Source organism: Zea mays, chromosome 7 (genome assembly GCF_902167145.1).
Source record: "Zea mays cultivar B73 chromosome 7, Zm-B73-REFERENCE-NAM-5.0, whole genome shotgun sequence".
NCBI classification, from domain to species: domain Eukaryota; kingdom Viridiplantae; phylum Streptophyta; class Magnoliopsida; order Poales; family Poaceae; genus Zea; species Zea mays.
Window position 1 is genome coordinate 111,271,215 of NC_050102.1, and position 19,914 is coordinate 111,291,128.

At 41.3% G+C, this 19,914-nt stretch overlaps 1 pseudogene; it reads left to right on the forward strand.

Moving 5' to 3' along the window:
- The first annotated feature begins 1,854 nt into the window (after positions 1-1,854).
- Positions 1,855-9,968, forward strand: LOC103634090 (kinesin-like protein KIN-14D; annotated as a pseudogene).
- The last annotated feature ends 9,946 nt before the right edge of the window (positions 9,969-19,914 follow it).

The window sequence follows — 19,914 nt, forward strand, 5'->3', positions numbered from 1 at the left end:
CCAGTGACAGAAGTTTTCGAACGCAGGTCGGTGCACATGATATTGAAGATGCATTGGCATGGAAAAAGAAATAGAGCTCCTCATTGATCAGGTGCACAAGTCTCTGTTTCAACCTCTTTTTTTACAGTTATGGCACAATCGCTACAAGCATGTCTTGAAAAAGCTTGGAATTCATATACCCTTTTCCATATACTATTTAGGTTGGTTAACATGTTGACAACAACATATTACTTTGGTAATTTAATACACCCTCTGTCCCAAAATAGTAGTCGTTTTAGGGAATTAGTAGGTTCATACAATTCTTGATGCATGTGTTTTCTATATGTGTCTAGATTCATCCCCATCCGTTTGAACATTGACATAAAAATCAAGAGCTAAAACTACTACTATTTTGGAACGGAGGGAATAGTAGGTAGTAATGTTTCACAATAAATCACAGTGCTACAATGAGATATGACCTTAGATCCCATAGCTAATTGCATAAAAGTACTTGATCAGTTGGTCACCGCCTTTCAGAAAAAACACAGCTTAATTAAACTTAATGGCCCTTGATCAGATGCTAGATAGCACTATATCTTAATTTGTTTTGCATGAACACCTTATAATACAGAACCTTTTCTTTTCTTCTAGCAACCAGACTCTCCATCCCTTGTGGAAATGTGAACCTTGGTTCGTACATGACAAATAATACAACATATCATGCTACTTATGCAACACTGAGCTGATTTCAATCCTTGGTTACTTGCCACATCATACTTATGGTTTATTTGGGTGAAAAGTAGATGTTTCAAGCAGTTTGTAAATCCTAAATACATCATGGTTTACTCTGGTGCTACAACTACTGTTTTAAAGGAGAAACTATTAGCTTTGGGATCATCCAGAATATTAGCAGAGCATCAACTTCAGCCACAACTACAAGAGCAGCACTTGAAGGGGTAAAATTCAGTGCTACCTACGTAAATCATAAAAAAATTATTTGTTTGAATTCAAGTGTTTTGGGGGTTCAATAATGATTCTATGTAGCTATAATTTTTTTGTTGATTTCATGTCATATTGAATATTGGATTGATTTCACCTGTTTTCTTATTGTTAGCCAGAACCAGCTTACTATTTCGGATGTTGCAAGGAAGGCATTCCTTCAAAGTGTATGTGATAGTTCTCTTTATACATGTAAGACAGTGTACAAGGGCAAAACTTTGTATGGAATTACTCCGTATTGGTTTACAATGATTACAGGGCATACTTGTAGTGTTTGAGGAGCAAGAGACAAAACTCTACATTTTAGATGTACAAAACTCTACATTCTAATAATCATATAATGCTCATGTACCTCAATAACTGCTTCAGTTAATCACATCTTTTAGTTTAGCACTATGCTATGATAGTTTACAAAGTACATTGTCAGCTTATTTTCCCCATAGGTTCTTTAATCATATCTATTGTGCTAGACTTTACTCTGTTCCATTAGGAGACAAACAAGTTCGTTCAATAGCATATGACACTTGTATGCTGGTAAAATGATTGAATATTTTGTTTGACACCTATTTTTTGAAGGATGTAAGCAATCTCATGCACCTGTTGTTGCTCGCAAGGTTCATCCCTCACAAGTACAAGATCAAAGACTCGAAAGCTTAGGTATGAACCCATAAAACTAAATACTTAATATGGGCACATAGTGATGTTTTTACTGGATTGCATTACCCACCCCCTGAGAGTACTATTGAAGAAAAGTAAACCAAGGATTTTTAAAGACATATGTTGTTGGCAAAGAAAATGCTCCTAGAATTATGGTTTTGTAGGAGTGGTGGGGAGTTGACTATGAGATAAAGAATCATGTGATCCACATTTCCCAACATGGTGGAGGATACAGAGCACACATTCCGGAGTATAATCTTGTCTTGTGTTGCCACCTATTTATCACTTGAGCATATACAATGAATGTTTCTTAAGATGTCAATATTTGCTTATAATATAGTGACTTCCCAGTTTATGTTTCAGTTTTGTTTCTTGCTTAGTGACCAGAACAAAAAAAAGAAAGTGTTATATTGGTTTAACTCCAACACACATGGATTGCGGGGATACATGAACATCGAAACAAGGCCTTATGAGCACTTGGATGGAGGAAGACTTCAGTCAACCACTCAATATATCATTCCAAAAAACTGAGTTCTTTAAAACCTCAATGAGTTAAGTGATACCATATTAAAACTTTCAAATTTTAGTTGGTTACTCATTGCTCCTTTTTAGATTCTACTGCCATCATACTGCTTGTAGGAATTTATTCCATTGTTTTTTGCTGACTGAAGTGATGTAACAAACCACTCGTTTTCCTTAACTTACGCACACTAGGGATCCAGAATACCACCCAGCCCAATGGACTTGCAGTTCCTGATGCAACAATGTGTCCTATTGATTCGACTTCTCATGTTATTGAACTAATGCAAAAAGGGCACAACAATAGATCCATGAGTGCAACAGCCTTGAACGAGAGGAGCAGCAGATCTCACAGGTAAGTTACTTGTGCTGCTTGTCTTTTGTATAAAGAGACCTTGCTTGTGGGCAATTTGTTTATTTTGTGCAGTGTCTTTTGACCATCCATGTCCAGGGCCAGGATTTAAAAACCTGTAACACTTTGCGTGGTGCTTTGCATCTTGTGGACCTTGCAGGAAGTGAAAGGGTGGATCAATCTGCAGTTACATGAGACAGGCTCAAAGAAGCACAACATATCAACAAGTCTTTGGTTGCACTTGGGGATGTTATATTTTCTTTATCACAAAAGAATGCTCATGTACCATACAGGAATAGCAAGCTTACACAAGTCTTACAAACTTCTCTGGGTGATCTTCTTTGCTAGAAATTTAGTTTGCATTACATCATAATTTTGTATATGGTTTCTTTACACACAAAAGTTTTCCTGTTTATGTGGGCATGCAAAGACTCTAATGTTTGTGCAAGTCAACCTAGATGTTTCATCATTTTTTTGACGAAGGGGCGAAGCCCCCTATTTCATTAAGAAATAGGAAAGTTTGAAACAACTGCCACCTCGCGGTAAAACATCCAAAAGATCGACCATGGTCAATACCCTATCTAGACTCTAACCACTATCACGAGATCAGTGAAGAGCCTACGATAACAGGAAAAGTTTTGGCCTACGAAGGACTACATAAGACTTTCTTATTTACAGCCCAACAAGACAGGCAGAAGCCACAAAAGGAACTGAGCAGTCTAGCAAACAAAAGACAGACAACTATCCACATCAACTTCCAAGTTCTAGCTTCGGATCAACCAGAAATACGCCTGTCGAGAGGGCACCACCCCAAGGCCCTTCCGAAAGCTTCACTTGTCGTCTTTCGGATTAGCTTGCTTCCTAGCACCACCATTCTTTGCTCCTTCTTTTTCTGACGAACCGCCAAGAGTCCAGCCAGAAGCAGCAAAGAAAAATGATGTTAGACGGATCAAGTAAATGATTTTTTCCAAAGCACCAATCATTTCTAGTGCGCCAAATAGCCCAGAATAAAGCACCACAACCAAATAACACTAGATGAGCCATCTTGTCTTTTGGTTTACATAACCAATTGTCATACAGATTTTTGATATTTTTCGGAATCATCCTCAAATTCAAGGCAACTTGAATTACTCTCCACATATATTGAGCAATGGGGCACTTAAAAAACAGGTAATCGATAGATTCATCCACCCCACAGAAGCAACAATTCAAAGAACCAATCCAGCACCTTTTCTTCAGGTTGTCCTTAGTAAGAATTTTATTTCTTACCACTAACAAGAAGAAAACCTTGATTTTATGAGGCAATTTAGATTTCCACAAAAACTTATATGGAATCAAAGTTTGATCTTCCATTTTCTTTTTGTACAAAGAATTAACTGAAAAGCCTTTTTTCCCGTGAGTCCACACAATTTTATCCTCTTGATTAGATAGTCTTACCTGATTACAGCAATTAATCAATTCATCGAATAACAACCTCAAATTACCCACAATCCTTCTTCTGAAAGTAAGAGACTCAAAATTCGATGTGAAAACCTCATTAACAGAAACATCTTTGTCATAGGTCAAGTCAAAAAGAATAGGAAACTGGTAAGACAGAGGTTGATTACCCATCCAATTGCTTTTCCAAAAACTCATCTTCAAACCATTGCCAACTTCTGTTTTACAATATTTGTAAAAGTTGTCTCGTAAACTCAGGATTTTTTTCCAGAAATGAGAGTCATTTTGTTTTTGCTTAACTAAAATAATGGGTTTTCCCTTAATGTACTTACTGGCAATAATCTTTTGCCATAAGCCTTTCGAATTTTCAATATTCCAAAGCCATTTAGATAGTAAGGAATCATTCATAAACTCTAGATTTAATACACCCAAACCACCCTGATTTTTGGGAGAGCACACTGACTCCCAATCAGCTAAATGAAATTTTTTGGACTGCCGACCCCCCTGCCACAGAAGCCTTCTCCTCAACAAATCAATTTTTTTGATAACAGTCTTAGGGGCAGGATAAATCGAAAGCATATATAAAGGAACATTAGAAAGACAACTATTTAGAAGAGTAAGTCTACCACCAAGACTCAGGAATCTACCCTGCCACCCAGCTAGTCTTTTTTCCAGCTTCTCAATCATGGGGATCCAAAGATTTTTATTGATCTTCTTCTTATCAATTGGCACCCCTAAATATTTCATAGGAAGATTTCCTATAGGACAAGTAAAGATGTCAGCATACAAAAAGTCTATCTCTTTAGCATTACCAAAGCATAATATTTCACTTTTGTAAAAATTTATTTTCAAACCAGACATGCTTTCAAACAAACATAAAATGAATTTAAGATTTCTGGCTCCTTCCAAGCAATCTTGAATAAGAAAAATGGTGTCATCGGCGTACTGTAAACAGCAGCAACCATTATGAATGATATGAGGGATCAGACCTTCAATCAGACCCTCATCTTGAGCTTTCTTAATCATACAAGCTAAACCATCAGCAACCAAATTGAACAGAAGAGGAGAAAAAGGATCCCCTTGCCTAACTCCTTTGTGAGTAGTGAAATAAGGACCCAGAATATCATTAGTTTTGATGGCAACTTTGCCACCTCTCACAATCCTCATGACCCAATCACACCAAGTATTACCAAAACCTTTCTTCTCCATCATACTATAGAGGAAATGCCAATTTACTTTGTCATAAGCTTTTTCAAAATCAATTTTTAAAACCACTCCACTTTGATTTTTCCTCTTAACCTCATGAAGAATTTCATTGAGCGATATGACTCCATCCATAATGTATCTGTTTTTAATGAAACCATATTGAGAATCACTTATCACTTTTGTGATGCAACCCGCAAGTCTATTATTCAGAACTTTGGAAATAATCTTGTAACACACATTCAGAAGACAGATAGGTCTAAAATTCTTCATGTCATCCGCATTATCCACTTTTGGTAATAAAGTAACCATCCCATAATTCAGTCTCTCAATTTTGAGATTTCCATTATAAAAGTCATTGAATAAGTGAACAATATCCAACTGAATGGTATCCCAAAAAGTTTGAAAGAATTCAGCAGGAAAGCCATCGGGACCAGGGGCACTATTATGTTTCATCTCAAAAATCACTTTCTTAATCTCATCAACTGAGAAAGGAGCCGTCAGGAAAGATCTATCAGAGTCTGATAACTGGTTCATATTGCAGTGAGACATATTAATACTAGATAACACCGAATGACCAAAAAGATCTTTATAATAAGAAGTAGCAATTTTATTTATACCATCAGCATCACTAACAGAGACACCATCCTGATTCAAGAAGGGAATTTTAACCCTCCGCTTCCGACCCTTAGCCAGAAGATGGAAGAATTTGGTATTTTCATCACCCTCATTGATGAATTTCTCTCTAGCAGTTTGCTTTTTTTACAGATTTCTTCTTCCATGATTTTTTTTCAGATTCCACTCCATATCAAGCTTTTCGATTCTCTCAGAGTCCGAAATACCCATAATTTCGCATTTTTTATCTAAAATGTCAATTTTCTCCATCAAATCTTTTTTTAATTTCAAATATCTACCTTCAACATTGATATTCCAACCTTTCAACATTTTTTCAACCTTTTGGTTTTTTCTTTCCAAATATCAATACCTTTCTTACTTCTAACAGGCAGAGACCAATTATTCACAACTAAAGACTTAAACTCAGGTCTCAACCTCCAACAAAGCTCATATCTAAAATCTCTTTTAGCCGGAGAAATAAAATCAGTTTTGAGACATAAAGGCACATGATCAGAAAAAGATCTGCTCAGACCAGTAACATTCACATTATTGTAATGTAGATCCCAATCAGGACTAACAAGAAACCTGTCTAACTTCTCAAAAGTAGGAGGATTACGATTATTAGACCAGGTAAAATGACGACCACTAAGATCCAATTCAATCAAATCATGAACATCAATAATAGAATTAAAAAGAGAACTCCACTTATCAGTCCCCCCAGGTTTGTTCTTGTCCGATTCTCTTCTGAGAATGTTAAAATCACCACCAATCAAAATTGGATGAGAACATTTGAAACAGAAAGCGGATAACTCACTCAAGAATTTCTGTTTTTGCTCATTTTGAGCAGCACCGTAAACATTAATAAAATTCCAAATAAAACCTGACTCTTTTTTAATCACCAGCGTCTGAATCATAAATTCACCCAACTCTTTTTCTCTAACATCAAACATGTCCGAATCAAATCCAACCAACAAACCTCCCGACCTACCATTAGGGGGAGACCAAACCCAGACGAAGTTTCTATTACCACTAATGAAATTCAACCATGATTCTTCAAAATCTTTCTTGTTGGTTTCTTGTAAACCAATAAAGTTAACCTTCTCTTTCATGATAATATCACGTAGAAATTCACTTTTCACAACTTTACCGAGGCCCTGACAGTTCCAAATCACACCAATCATTCTGAACAAATCGGGGCCTGACCACCAGACTGGCCTCTCCTCTTAATAGGGATTTTCCTATTATTTGGAGAATTACCAGCTTTATTATTTTTTTTCCTCACAGTTTTTTTCCTGTGCTGAATTTTACGACCTTTTCTAAGGACCATAACATCATCAAGATCAGAAAAATTATCATCCAGACTATCATTATGAATATTATTATCTACATCAGAAGCAATGCAATCAACATTGGAATTATCAACATTAATCCTAATAGATTGAACAACTAAATTTTTCCTAGATAGCTCTAAAGATTTAATCAGGTTTAAATTTTCCACAGCATCATTAAAAGAAGAACCTAAATCAACTCCAATTTTGTGAGCCACATCCATGAGCACAGCATTATCAGTATTCAAAATAGAGAAAGGATTGTAGGACGTACCTTTGTTGATGAAAGCATCTTTGGCAATAGCTCTTGCAGCAGCTTTATCAGCAATTTTCATTTCCTCAGAAGATTCCAGTCTGCTGCTCCTTCTAACACCTTCTGCCACCTCACCTTCCATAGGTCCTCCTTTTTTAGCACCAGCAATCTTGCTAGGCTCCTCAGCAGTACTAAGATGCAATTTCTTTTTCTCTTGGGCAGGGGAAGGAATAAATTCATCATCCTTGATGAATTCATCCAACTCCTGAGAATCCAACAAATCATCTTCACTATCATTGAATTCCTCATCCTCATTACCCTGACTATCAAGGTAACCTTTAGTTCCTTCGGAACCTTTCCCCATTTTCATACTTTCAGATTGTTCAGACAAGGATCCTGCAACATTGGCATGACTGGAGGATAATTTTAAGGGAGATTTTCCCTTAACATCCTTACCAGAATCCTCATCCCCACTTTTGGCCTTTTTAGCATATTTGCCAAGAGAGATGTCACCAAACCCTTGTCTATCAACCGAAGCCCTCTTATCCAGATTAACAGAATCATCATTCCACCCTTCATCAGTAATGTTGTCAATTTTAAAGAAAATGTCATACAGAAAAGGTTTGACCCCAACTTCAATGATGGGGGGGATCATAGCAACACTCTTCACATGAACTTTGAACCTCACAATTTCTTTAGAGTTTAAAGAGTTAATATCCACTTCTTCCACTGCCCCAATAGTGGAACCCAATTCACAAATGGCCTGGTAATTTTGAAGCTCTTCCGGCACATTCTCAGCCACAATCCACACTGAATGCAGTTTTGACTTAGGCTTAGCCCGAGAACTCCAAGAAGAAACAGAAATTTTGGCACTAGACAACTTCATTTTCAATTCAGGGAAATTAATCATCTCATCCAACCTCTCTTGAGAGGGGAATTGCATGAGGAAGCCAGAATGGCACTTAGTAACTTTCCAAGTGCGGCCCGAAGGAAAGTGAAAACCGAAATCCTTCTCAAGATCCTCGGCCGTGATCAAACCCTCAACGATTTTAACCAAGCCAATAAAACTGCGTTTAGGTTTGTTGGATAATGGCTTGGCGAAATGAGAAGAGTAAAACCCTAGCCCATCTGCCGCCATACCAACACTAGGCATACTGGGTTTATTCTGTTTGGGAAGAACACACTAAGCGGTGTTGTGGGTTTCCTTGCGACAGATCTCGCACCACAAAGATTTAAAACACTCCCTAGCATGATGGCCATCCATACCGCATTTTTGGCAAAAAAAAAACCCTACGCACCAGTTCATTCTCAGATTTCAGAATGGTAGGAGGAGGGGTTTTGAGGATACCTGGCTAACCGCCATCGCCGGGAGTGGAGACAGGGATGTCATCTTTGCCATCATGTTTTCTGGATCCAGTCTTCAACCACCAGCTGAGATTCCGATTCTTCCCCCATGACTGGGAACCCTGCGGAGCATCCTTCGGACCCCACCGATCCCAGTTAGGGTTGCGATTTTTCAGATCCATCTGATCAGAAACACCCGAGCGACCCGGGAGAGGCCACTCCTTGCCAAGCGCAGGCGGGCAAAGCGGAGAAGAAATCCAACCCCATAGAAACTACCGCGCGACAAACTCGGTAGGGACCAGAGGCGAGAAAGACGCGAAGCAAGATGGGGGAAAGAATGTGAACCCAAGAAATCCACCGGAAACCCTAACCGCGTACCTGAATGAAGACTTCCAGCGTACGCCGCGCCGACCTCCTGTAGCTGTGGGCCGCACGAAGACGAAGCAACGGGAACAGGGCGCAAAGAAGACGGCCCAGGAACCACGTTTCCGCCCCGACGGGCCGACGGTGAACAGGAGACCACGTGAGGAGAAGCATGGCGTCGCCCATCCTTTTTTTCCTACGCATGGCACCCTGGATCATTGCCCACTCCAGATGTTTCATCATACACTGAGACTTTAAGTACACTGAAATTTGCTGAACGTGTATCTGGTGTAGAACTAGGTGCTGCAAGGACCAACAAGGAGGCAAAGATGTCAAAGAATTAATGGATTAGGTAATCATATATTTTTCTTTTCCTTCACTTGCTAGGGCGATTGATATGAAACAGTAGATGCAAAATGTCAAGGTCATGAGTTGACTTTTAGACATGCAAAGAAATCAAGAATACCATGTTCAATATATGTCATCTAGGTGGCTGAATTTGATCCAGAACTAAACCTTCAGTTGTTGACATCCAACTTTTCACCTGCAGCTTTCACTGCTCAAAGATACCATTGCAAAGAAGGATGATGAAATTGATCGACTGCAACTAGCCAACAGTAGCAATTCCCTACTGAAGTCCACGAAACATGGTGACACCTTGTTGAAGCATTTGACCTCTTCTCCAGGAATGACATCCCTAGGAAACATGGCAAGCTTTGGTAGCGGGGCAGCTTCTGATCTTGACAACTGCTCTGACACCAGTGATAGGCATTCCGAAGCTGGGTCCATGCTCTCTACTGACGAGGCCCGACAGCTGAGCCAGAACTCGGCTGATCATGGTGGTGATTCAGATGGAAGGCTAAGTGATGTATCAGATGGTGGTATACCCACGGGTGTAGAAACTGACAGTTCAATGTAGTATGAATTTGTGATAAATGTAGTATGAATTTGCTTTGTGCTTTGTTGGTGAAGCGTCCTGATCCTTTGGGACTCAAATGTGATACAATTACTAGTCCCAGGAGGCTAGTAATCACATTCCTTACTTCAAATAGTACAGAGTTCGAATAAAGGTTATTACAATACCGGGGTACAAGCTCAAAAGAGTCGGAATACAAAGCGCAGTAGAAGGTATACTAGCCCAATCCACAGGCAGAACTGGGTGCAGACACAGCCCTCTCAATCAAGCATAGCAGAAAAGAAGTCTTTGGCTGCTGAAAAAACATAAATAAATCTGGATGAATACACTAGGTATTCCGCAAGCCCACCCTGCTCCCGTAAAGAGAAAGAGACCTATATCATACATGCTTTATATGGTGGAGTTGAAGTCACTCTTCTTTTTCTCAGAGAAAGGCAGTTCATTTAGGGTTTTTCCCAAGGAAATAAAAATAACACAATACTCAACCACCACTGAGCTTCCCGCTCCCGTGGCCTTGTTTTCTTTTTCAATACGCACTTACACACTGTTGGGGACTTGTTCTCAAATGCTATGAGTTAAGAACAAGGCAACACAGAAAATGTTAATCGATAAAGTCCTTCGTCCTATGAAGCATTATTTCCCTTAGGATATAATGATTTTCGGACGAAGGTTATGAAGGACGTACCTTCATAAACACAGCATACGATGATGAAGAATGAATCATAAGGAACATAGACAATTATACATTATTATCAACTTATTTTTGCATTACTATTATTATGAAGAAACAGGAATAACATCAAATTACAAATGTACCTTCAGCTTGGAAGGAGATGAAAATACAGGTGTGACGCAAAAACAAATGCCAAGTCAGCGTGAACAGTACGGGGGTACTGTTCACCTATTTATAGGCACGGGACACAGCCCATATAAAATTACATTCATGCCCTTTACATTTGGTAGTAATTCTATAGTAATCCACCGAGGTCTGAATAGCCTTTTCATCTTTAAGTCGGTTTCTTTTTCTGCTACCACGCCGAAGCTTTCCCGCTCACATCTTCGGCGTTGTATCAACCTTCGTATTACTTTGGGCTTCTCCTACTGCGATATCGACTCGAGTCCGAAGATACCTGTTTACACATTATACTCCAGAAACACTGTTAAATCTTGTTTTTGAGGACCTTCGGAAGCCGAAGGCCTCCAACAGTAGCCCCTCGCAATATTAATTTGTTAAAATGATAAATTTAGATTGCGACATGGACAAAGGCTTTAAGCCGAAGGTCCGAAAAAACACCTTCCCTTTGCTAGAATAGCAACATTCACTGACAGGCGGGGTCTTTCAATTTTTAACGCACTGGGAGTATAAATAAGAGCATACCGCGAGCTCATTTGGCACGCTCTCTTGCCATCTGCTCTCGCTCACTCAATTTTTAGCTCTTGCGCACCAAGATTTGCTTAGCTTTTTAAGTTTTTAAGCTTCGGCGTTGAAAACAGTTTTTTAGTGTTTGCGAAGATGTCTGAAGATAAGAAGGCTGCTCCCGAGATGAAGCTGAGTCTCTCTGAAGAAAAGAACCTGGGGTTTCTTATAGCAATGTCGAAGACCAACACAGAAAAAATCACCAAAGAGATTTTAGAAGGTTTGTCTGAAGATACGGATGACAGCGACAGTTATGATGTGGATAGTGGTGGTGAAGACTCCGAAGATCGCCCCTAACGACCAAGCCATTCAGTTTTTGGCAAATCAGGTATAAAAGAAAATCATCTTGTCAACATGAGGGGAAGATACTTCCGGGATTTATCCATTGTGAGGGTCGACGAAGGAGAGAAAACTTGCCCGACCCCTGAGGAAAATGAAGTCGTAGTGTTCCGAAGTTTTTTGAAAGCTGGACTACGATTTCCCCTGAGCAGCTTTGTCGTAGAAGTGCTGAAAATGTTTGAAGTCTATCTTCATCAACTTACCCCCGAAGCAATTATAAGGCTGAATATCTTCGTGTGGGCCGTGAGAAGCCAAGGTCTGGAACCTGATGCGAAAAGTTTCTGCAACATACACGAATTATCATACGAGACAAAACCCAGGGGTAAGGAACAGTATCACAATAATTTTGGCTGATACAGTTTCGTTTCTCGATCTGGGTCAAGCTGTCCCGTGCCAACGTTTCGGAAGAGATGGCCCGGCGACTGGATGACAGAATGGTTTTATGTGAAGAATGACCTGAAAGCACGGGAAGATATTAAAGGTATAATTATGCGCCCTATTTGGCAAAGTTTCGGCCTGCGAAGGCCGAAGGTTGAGATGAATGAAGCTGCCGAAGAATGCTAGAGAGCCTTCGAAGTTATTTGTTCTTTTATTGGAACGAGAGATTTGGTCCAAGAGCATATTGCCTTCAGAGTATGGCCGCTCGCGGAAAAATGGGAAATGCCGCAAGAGACCATAAAGGAGGCTGACGAAGGTGGGCTTATCAGGCTGAAGTATACTTTCAAGTTCGGAGATAAATTCGTTGAGCCAGATGATGACTGACTAAAAAGCATTGAAAATTTAAGTGATGAACTACTTGGGGCTTACTCGAAGGCCGAAGATACTGCATTGTCAGCAGCCTTCGGAGGCCGGAAAAAGAAGAGACTGAACCGAGTGTTTGACGCAATCGGGTTCGTCTACCTTGACTATCGTTATCCCATTCGAGGGCAGAAAAGAAAAGGCACAACCTCTGCGAAAGAAGAAGCTGCAACTGCTCCTAGTGAGCCAGCACCGAAAAGAAAAAGGATAAAGGTCCTCACACATCGGCCACGCTATATTGAACCAGCCTCGGTGCCTGAGTTCAACGGAGATACCTCTTCGGCCACCGAAGCTGAAAAGCCAACCAAGCCAACCTTGCTGCCAAAAGTCGCAGAAATGGCCGAAACGCCAACAAGAACAGAATTGGAAGAACCAAAGATTTTGTTATCAGAAACCAAAGAGATGGCTGAAGCGCCATCGTCAGAAAAAATGGAAGAAGCAAAAGGATCAGCTGAAGGATCAAAAATATCAGAAGTTTTAAGTCCTTCAGCAAATGTTGAGACAACAAAAATCCAAAAGGGGCCAGCGGTGACTCCGAAAAGAAAGAGAATGGTCAATGTGTTAGATGTTCTGGAAACAATTAAATCCTCAAGCACAACTCCGAAGAAAACTGTTTCAACTTCCGAAGCGAAAACTGAAATTTCTGATACTAAGGCTCCAGAGCAAGAAACTGAAGCTGAAGCTGGGCCCTCAGAGGCCACGAAGGTAAAATCCTTGGAAACCGAGGAAGAAAAAATAACGGAGCCAATCTTTGAAGAAATCAGCGCTGTTGCCCCCGAAGCATCCCCCAAAGTCCTTGATTATATTGTTCGTCATGCTTTGGGGAAAAAATTATCAGAAAAAGAAAAGCAAGAGGTCCAGCTTTATGCCCAAAAACTGAAGTATCCAAAGGGGGCGTTAATATTCAACGGCAGTGGAGAAGAAGACTTTTTGTATTGTCTCCCTGACAGCAAGGAGATTTCTGTCTGTCGGGAGATGAGCAAGAGCTTCGGATTCCCAACACTAGAAGACGGGCTCTCAGTGTTGTCGAAAAACGAACTGGCCGACAGCCTGGCATATAATAGCTTAAAGGTGCAAAAATTGAGATCTTTATATTTTTTTCTTGAGACCAAAATTTTTCGTTTGCTTAAATCTATTGACGCACACACACTTTTCTTTGCAGGGCCTTATACTTAGCAATGCCCTCAGGGCCCAAAAAGATGCCGAAGACGAAGGGTGCGCTATTGCCCTGAGCAACCTTCGTTCCAAAGTAATTGAACTGAGGAACGAAGGTCTCGAAAAAGATAAAATATTACATTCATTGATAAATAGAATAAAAGAAGACGAAGCTACTTTTAAGGGTTAAGCTGAGGCTCAGAAGCGTGAAATTGAAGATCTTCGAAAACAACTGGCCAGAGCCAAAGAGGAACGTATACTTGAAGAAACGAAGCGAGAACTTAGCGACCAATGGGCAAATCATTTAGAGGGAACTGTTGAAGAGCTTCGTTCGTCCAAGAAAAGATGCTATAACAAATCTATGGAGTGTGTCAAGAAGTTGAAAGCTAGCTTCGCCAGCGTCGGCGCATTCTCGAGCGAAGAAAACTTTACAAGAGGCAACCCCGAAGGTCCCATCGAATGGATCAATCACGAAACTGAGGCCTTCGAGGAAATTTTAAATAGCCGCGGAGACATATGTGCTTTCTCGGGTGCCAGGGGAATTGCCACCATTTTGGAGAAAAAGGGCTGCGAGCATGTAAAGATTTTAGCGCAATCCGAAGCTGTCTTGTCCTTCGAAGATGCGAGAGATTCTTCAGCCGAAGCTAGCATGGTTGGTGGAAATTTTTTCACCGATGTCTGGGATAATGGTGGCCGAGAAATGGCCCGAGAAATTATCCAAAAAAGCGAAAAGGGCATTCACGATGCTAGAGAAGTAGCTGAGGCTGCTGAAAAAAGCGCAGAGCCCGAAGGGCAAATAGGTATTAACTAATGGTTTTTATTGTGTTGTAATTTTTGGGTTTAAACTTCGTTCGCAATTTGTAATAGCAATGTAGCTGTGTCCTGTCCTCCTTCAGATCTTACTAAAGCATCTCCGGGCCCTCACCCGAAAGGAGATGACGAAATTAAAAAGATGGCTGAAGCTATCATGGATGAAGTTGTTAATCGGCTCCTGAACGAAGCTGCGGAAGTTGTTCTGAGAGAAGATTAAGTACTATTGTAAAAACTTCTGAAATGTAACATGTGTAACATCTTGTAGCCCTGAATGTAATATACCTGTTTTTATTGTTCAATTCTTTACGATGCATGAAATTTTGCATACGTACCGTTTTTGAGTCTTTGACGAAAAAACACCTTCCCTTCTTTTCATGCTTCGTGAAGAAGAATTTTTATTTATCACAACAATATCTGTAGTGTTCTGATGAATAATATCCAAGCTTCGTGAAGATATTTTCCGAAGCTACACTTCCGAAGATCAATAGTGTATCTCCTTACGACTTAGCATGATTTTCTCCTTTTTCAAAACATTCTTCTGAAGATCGATATTGTGTCCCCTTCTTGTGCCATATGCAACATGATGTATGATGCTTATGCTATGCGAAATGATGTGATGATGTTTATGCTATGTAAGATGGTATTTATTCCGAAGACACGCGCACATCCCTGTGATAAAACACATAATCTATTTGAATCAGCGTCGACTTTTTGCTATAAGCCTCCCTTAGGAGCTTCTTCGCCTTTTACTTCAGCGGAATCAGCGTTTATTTTTCGCTGTAAGCCTCCCTTAGGAGCTTCTTCGCCTTTTACTTTCAGCGGTATTCGCGTTGACTTTTCGCGCTTCGCCTTTTACTTTAGGCGGTATCAGCGTTGACTTTTCGCTGTAAGCTCTCCATTCCCTTTGGAACGACTTTGGAGCAGAAAACTTACACTGCGCTCCCTTTGGAACGGCTTTTTGTGACTTCAGCAAACTTACTCTGCGTTCCTTAGAACGACTTTTTGTTACTTCGAAGAATCTTTGATAATTCGAAGGTCCTTGTTATCGCAAATCTTTAAGCTTCAACAACTTAAGCCTATGGAGAAAATATATTTTCCTTGTGGCAAACAACGAAACTATTATATGAAATCTAAAAAATGTCCTTTATTACACAGAAAATAAAATTGAATGAAAAAGACTGCTATCAAGGTAGGATATTTATCAATAGATGTGCTTCGATTCTGGCACAGTGCTGTTGACTGTGCGAGCTTCGGACTGTTCTCTGAAGTCCCTTTGGTGTGGAGCATATTGGCTCCCTTCTGGCTGTTGGCCTTGTTGCAGCGGTGGCGGAGGCGGAGGCTGTTGCCAGGAAGCTTGAGGTTGACTCGCCGAAGCAACAGAAACTGCAGGGTGGTTGCCTACATATTCTGGGATGTAAGGCGAATGATACGAAGCAGTGTGCATGACCTGCTTCGGTTGAGCCTGTTGTGCTGCAGCTTCGGCTATTTCCTTTTGTTTCTGTATGGTAACATGGCACATCCTGGTGGTATGGCCTTTGTTCTCACCACAAAACAAGCAAAAAATTCTTCTTGGTTGATCTCCAAATCTTCCGCCGAAGCCCCTGGCGCCTCTGCCTCTTGGAGCTGGTGGTCGGAAGGAGCCTTGCTGTTGCCCCGAAGCCTGTGAGGAGCACTGTGGCCTTTGCTGCTGGCTCCCCCTATCATCATTTTGAGTAGAGTTGTGAATTGACCTAACGTGCCTCAGATAGAACCTCCCTCCGAAGCCCCTGGTCATTTCAGAAAACCTGAAAGCCTCCTCCCTTCTTTGACGAAAATCATTATCGGCCCGAATATACTCGTCCATCTTCTGGAGCAGCTTCTCCAAAGTTTGAGGAGGCTTCCTAGCAAAGTACTGAGCTGAAGGTCCTGGTCGAAGCCCCTTGATCATGGCCTCAATGACAATTTCATTGGGCACTGTTGGTGCCTGTGCCCTCAAACGCAAGAACCTCCGGACGTACGCCTGAAGGTATTCTTCGTGGTCCTGGGTGCACTGGAATAGAGCTTGAGCAGTGACCGGCTTCGTCTGAAACCCTTGGAAGCTGGTTAACAACAAGTCCTTCAGCTTTTGCCATGAAGTGATCGTTCCTGGTCGAAGGGAAGAATACCAGGTTTGAGCAACACTCCTGACAGCCATAACAAAAGATTTGGCCATGACTGCAGTATTGCCACCATACGAAGATACTGTTGCTTCATAGCTCATCAAAAACTACTTTGGGTCTGAGTGGCCATCGAATATGGGAAGCTGAGGCGGCTTGTAGGACGGAGGCCAAGGTGTAGCCTGCAGCTCAGCGGATAGAGGAGAAGCATCATCAAAAACAAAATTCCCATGATGGAAATTGTCATACCAGTCATCTTCGTTGAGGAAACCCTCCTGATGAAGGTCTTGGTGCTGAGGCCTTCGGTGCTGCTCATCCTGAGTAAGATGACGAACTTCTTCAGAAGCTTCGTCTATCTGCCTTTGCAGTTCAGCTAGCCTGGCCATCTTTTCCTTCTTCCTCTGCACCTGTTGATGAAGCATCTCCATGTCTCTGATTTCTTGGTCTATCTCATCCTCTGGCGGTGTCGGGCTAACAGCCTTCCTTTTCTGGCTTCGGGCCTCCCGAAGGGAGACAGTCTCCTGATTGTGGTCCAGCGGTTGCAGAGCTGCAGCCCCAGTTGCTGAAGCTTTCTTCGGCGCCATAGCGAAGGTTTATGATCGCCGAAGGTGTTCGAAAACTCAAAGAGTGGAAGTGAGTTCACCGGAGGTGGGCGCCAATGTTGGGGACTTGTTCTCAAATGCTATGAGTTAAGAACAAGGCAACACAGAAAATGTTAATCGATAAAGTCCTTCGTCCTACGAAGCATTATTTCCCTTAGGATATAATGATTTTCGGACGAAGGTTATGAAGGACGTACCTTCATAAACACAGCATACGATGATGAAGAATGAATCATAAGGAACATAGACAATTATACATTATTATCAACTTATTTTTGCATTACTATTATTATGAAGAAACAGGAATAACATCAAATTACAAATGTACCTTCAGCTTGGAAGGAGATGAAAATACAGGTGTGACGCAAAAACAAATGCCAAGTCAGCGTGAACAGTACGGGGGTACTGTTCACCTATTTATAGGCACGGGACACAGCCCATATAAAATTACATTCATGCCCTTTACATTTGGTAGTAATTCTATAGTAATCCACCGAGGTCTGAATAGCCTTTTCATCTTTAAGTCGGTTTCTTTTTCTGCTACCACGCCGAAGCTTTCCCGCTCACATCTTCGGCGTTGTATCAACCTTCGTATTACTTTGGGCTTCTCCTACTGCGATATCGACTCGAGTCCGAAGATACCTGTTTACACATTATACTCCAGAAACACTGTTAAATCTTGTTTTTGAGGACCTTCGGAAGCCGAAGGCCTCCAACAGTAGCCCCTCGCAATATTAATTTGTTAAAATGATAAATTTAGATTGCGACATGGACAAAGGCTTTAAGCCGAAGGTCCGAAAAAACACCTTCCCTTTGCTAGAATAGCAACATTCACTGACAGGCGGGGTCTTTCAATTTTTAACGCACTGGGAGTATAAATAAGAGCATACCGCGAGCTCATTTGGCACGCTCTCTTGCCATCTGCTCTCGCTCACTCAATTTTTAGCTCTTGCGCACCAAGATTTGCTTAGCTTTTTAAGTTTTTAAGCTTCGGCGTTGAAAACAGTTTTTTAGTGTTTGCGAAGATGTCTGAAGATAAGAAGGCTGCTCCCGAGATGAAGCTGAGTCTCTCTGAAGAAAAGAACCTGGGGTTTCTTATAGCAATGTCGAAGACCAACACAGAAAAAATCACCAAAGAGATTTTAGAAGGTTTGTCTGAAGATACGGATGACAGCGACAGTTATGATGTGGATAGTGGTGGTGAAGACTCCGAAGATCGCCCCTAACGACCAAGCCATTCAGTTTTTGGCAAATCAGGTATAAAAGAAAATCATCTTGTCAACATGAGGGGAAGATACTTCCGGGATTTATCCATTGTGAGGGTCGACGAAGGAGAGAAAACTTGCCCGACCCCTGAGGAAAATGAAGTCGTAGTGTTCCGAAGTTTTTTGAAAGCTGGACTACGATTTCCCCTGAGCAGCTTTGTCGTAGAAGTGCTGAAAATGTTTGAAGTCTATCTTCATCAACTTACCCCCGAAGCAATTATAAGGCTGAATATCTTCGTGTGGGCCGTGAGAAGCCAAGGTCTGGAACCTGATGCGAAAAGTTTCTGCAACATACACGAATTATCATACGAGACAAAACCCAGGGGTAAGGAACAGTATCACAATAATTTTGGCTGATACAGTTTCGTTTCTCGATCTGGGTCAAGCTGTCCCGTGCCAACGTTTCGGAAGAGATGGCTCGGCGACTGGATGACAGAATGGTTTTATGTGAAGAATGACCTGAAAGCACGGGAAGATATTAAAGGTATAATTATGCGCCCTATTTGGCAAAGTTTCGGCCTGCGAAGGCCGAAGGTTGAGATGAATGAAGCTGCCGAAGAATGCCAGAGAGCCTTCGGAGTTATTTGTTCTTTTATTGGAACGAGAGATTTGGTCCAAGAGCATATTGCCTTCAGAGTATGGCCGCTCGCGGAAAAATGGGAAATGCCGCAAGAGACCATAAAGGAGGCTGACGAAGGTGGGCTTATCAGGCTGAAGTATACTTTCAAGTTCGGAGATAAATTCGTTGAGCCAGATGATGACTGACTAAAAAGCATTGAAAATTTAAGTGATGAACTACTTGGGGCTTACTCGAAGGCCGAAGATACTGCATTGTCAGCAGCCTTCGGAGGCCGGAAAAAGAAGAGACTGAACCGAGTGTTTGACGCAATCGGGTTCGTCTACCCTGACTATCGTTATCCCATTCAAGGGCAGAAAAGAAAAGGCACAACCTCTGCACCTGTTGATGAAGCATCTCCATGTCTCTGATTTCTTGGTCTATCTCATCCTCTGGCGGTGTTGGGCTAACAGCCTTCCTTTTCTGGCTTCGGGCCTCCCGAAGGGAGACAGTCTCCTGATTGTGGTCCAGCGGTTGCAGAGCTGCAGCCCCAGTTGCTGAAGCTTTCTTCGGCGCCATAGCGAAGGTTTATGATCGCCGAAGGTGTTCGAAAACTCAAAGAGTGGAAGTGAGTTCACCGGAGGTGGGCGCCAATGTTGGGGACTTGTTCTCAAATGCTATGAGTTAAGAACAAGGCAACACAGAAAATGTTAATCGATAAAGTCCTTCGTCCTACGAAGCATTATTTCCCTTAGGATATAATGATTTTCGGACGAAGGTTATGAAGGACGTACCTTCATAAACACATCATACGATGATGAAGAATGAATCATAAGGAACATAGACAATTATACATTATTATCAACTTA